The sequence below is a fragment of the Vombatus ursinus genome, unplaced genomic scaffold (genome assembly GCF_900497805.2).
Source record: "Vombatus ursinus unplaced genomic scaffold, bare-nosed wombat genome assembly UNPS02006968.1, whole genome shotgun sequence".
Classification (NCBI taxonomy): Eukaryota; Metazoa; Chordata; class Mammalia; order Diprotodontia; family Vombatidae; genus Vombatus; species Vombatus ursinus.
This window is the reverse complement of record NW_020946746.1, coordinates 27689-30527: the sequence shown is the minus strand read 5'-3', so window position 1 is coordinate 30527 and position 2839 is coordinate 27689.

Genomic DNA, 2839 nt, shown 5'->3' with positions numbered 1-2839 from the left:
ACACACACACACACACACACACACACACACACACACACACACATACACACACACACACACATGCGTTGTTTCTCATTGGAATAGGAGCTAAGGGAAGGCCTGGGCTTGTTTCCATTCCCAGTGGACCCTTTTAGATAACCCCAGAACTAGTCTTTCCTAGGACAGAGACAGATCCAGAGTCCAAGCCTGGAGGTTTGGCAGAAGACCACTTTCCAGACGCGGGCCTCGTGATACTTGTTTCGTGGTACCTGCCCCGCTTGGATCCCTTTGCCCTGTCCTCTCTGGATGCTGGGTTTACCTTTCTCTCTCTGGGGCTATGTGCTAGGGGTCTTGTGTTCCTATCTCCCTCCCTTGGCATGCCTCCTCTTTCCCCCCCTGTTTACATTCTTTCACGTTGAGATCTGTCAAAACCCAGAAAGAGAGGGAGGGAGGTGAGAGCAGCTGGATGCCTGGGCTGGGAAAGCGGAGGCTGGAAGAACTGGTTTCTGCCTTTGGGGAGAGAACAGAGGGAGGAGGCTCCTATCCCATCATTCATGTCTCTTGTGTCCGGCATCAGAAGTGCTCTGAGTTCTGATCCTTAGTTCTGTGAAGCTGGACTGAAATCATCTGTGTCATTATTAATTCACAGTTAATATGGGGCAGCTTTTTAACACTGTAAGTTGTCTCAGTGGTGCTAACTTACATGGGTAGTGGGGATTTCCTCATTCATAAGGGAGTTCCCCGTGCCAGTGAAATCACAGAGCCAGTCCCCCATAGCCATCTAATTAATACTGCCTGGACCATTATGGTTAATGATGACAAATCCCTTTGAAGATTTTCACACACCCTGCCCCCCCCCTCCCAATAACTTCTCTGGCCCAGCAAGTGGCCCAGTGGGAATTAGGGGATGGGAGTGAGGAGCGGAAGTCCTAGGGGGAGAGATACATACAAGAGGTCATGGATCCCGGAGGGAATCCCTTGAGCTCCCTTACCCCACGTCCACCCCACCCCAGTACATCTACCTCTGATCCCATACCACCTTGTGGCTATAATCAATGAATCAGTCAACAGGTTTGCTGTGTAGCAGGCCCTGGGCTCAAAGTCAAACCACCACACAGATAGACGGTCCCTCCCCTCCCATAGCTAACATTTTAAGGAGAGACAACATATACTTACATAGGTATATACAAGACAGATGCAGCATAACATGGGAGAGAGTCAAGGGAGGGAGTGGGAAAGGCCTCCCCAAGGGTTGGTGGTTCAATTCAATAAACATTAAGTGCCTACTATGTGCCAGACACTGCTAAGCTCTGGGGACATCTAAGAGGTAAAAGACAACCCTTGCCCTCAGGGAGCTTACAATCTAAATTAGGGTTCAGCTGAGTCTTGAAGGAAACAAGGAATTCTAAGAAGTGTCGGGGAGTAGTGAGAGCATTCTGGGCAGGGGGGACAGCTGGTGCAAAGACACTGAGGTGGGAGATGGGAATATTATGTAGGAGTAACAATCAGTCCCTCCAAGTTTCCTTATACAATCTAAGTCAGTGATTCTCAAAGTATAAACTTTTCCAAGGGTCTTTGAGGTCAAGACTCTTCATAATAATAAGACATTTTCATTTCTAATATGGTAAATATCGGGAGAGATAACCTGCGTAAACAAATGCTCTTTAGGAGGTCTCCAATAGTGTTTAAGAATATAAAGAATATAAAGACCAAAACAATTTGAGAACTGCTGCCCTGGATCTACGATGCTATGATTACTGCCTTCTCCCTCCCTTTCTCAGCTGTGGTGCAGGGTGGGAATTCTGTAACTTCTCTTCTGGATCTAGCCATAGCAGATCAGGTCCTTGATGGGAGAGGGAAGAGAGCAGCGCAGGGTGCTCGCAGAAGGAAGGAAGTGGCTTAGGCTCTGGGTTCAAGATTGACACCTTTGTGGTTGTTCCCCATCCCATTGCCTGGTCTGCACGTAAGAACACCAGGAGTTGTTAGGAAATTGCTTCTTCTGAAACTCTGTCCTTCTAGAATATTGTTTTCAGTTCTGGGAGCCCTCTGGGTTTAAGAAGGGCATTGACAAAGCGGACAGTGTCCAGAGGAGGGCATCCAGGAAGGTGAAGGGCCCATGTCGTAGGACATAAGTTGGAAGAATGCTAGGTGTTTTTCACCCAGAAAAGACTTAGGGTGGGAGATGCTGTTTTTGTAGTCAGTACCTTGGTCTGAAATAAGGCCTTTTACTAACTGTGTGACCTTGGGCAAACCTCTCACCTGTCTGGGCCTCTGTTTCTTCATCTGTAAAATGAGGGCATTGGAGAAAATGGCTTCTTGAGGGCTCTTCCCCTTTGATCTTTGATCTTATGACCTGTCTCTGATACTGCCTGTGTGACCTTTGGGCCAGTCATGTGACCTGCATGGGTCTCCATTTCCTCATCTGAAAATTGAGGAGGTTGGAAGAGATCACTGGTGTCAAACTCATATAGAAACAGGGGTCACTAACCCTGACATAAGTCTCCCAATCATAATGGCTTAGAAAATCACATATTAACATTGTCTATGTTCTCTTGTATTTTTAAATTTAGTTTGTTAAACATCTTACAATTACATTTTTACTTGGTTGCTGGCACTCTGGGATGCTCACACTAGATGACTTAGGAGTTCTCTTCAAGCTCTCTTGTCTATGATCGTGTAAGATCTCAAGTCATGCCCATAGTGGGCTGTTGAGTGGAGAACCTGAAAACTCAAGGGATTTCTGGAAGCAATCGGCAGAAATTGCCAAGAGGCCAGATGTTAGGGTAGATGTTAGGAAGGACTGCCTAAAAATGAGAACTGTCTTACCACGAGTAGAATGAATGGGTTGCCTTGGGAGATC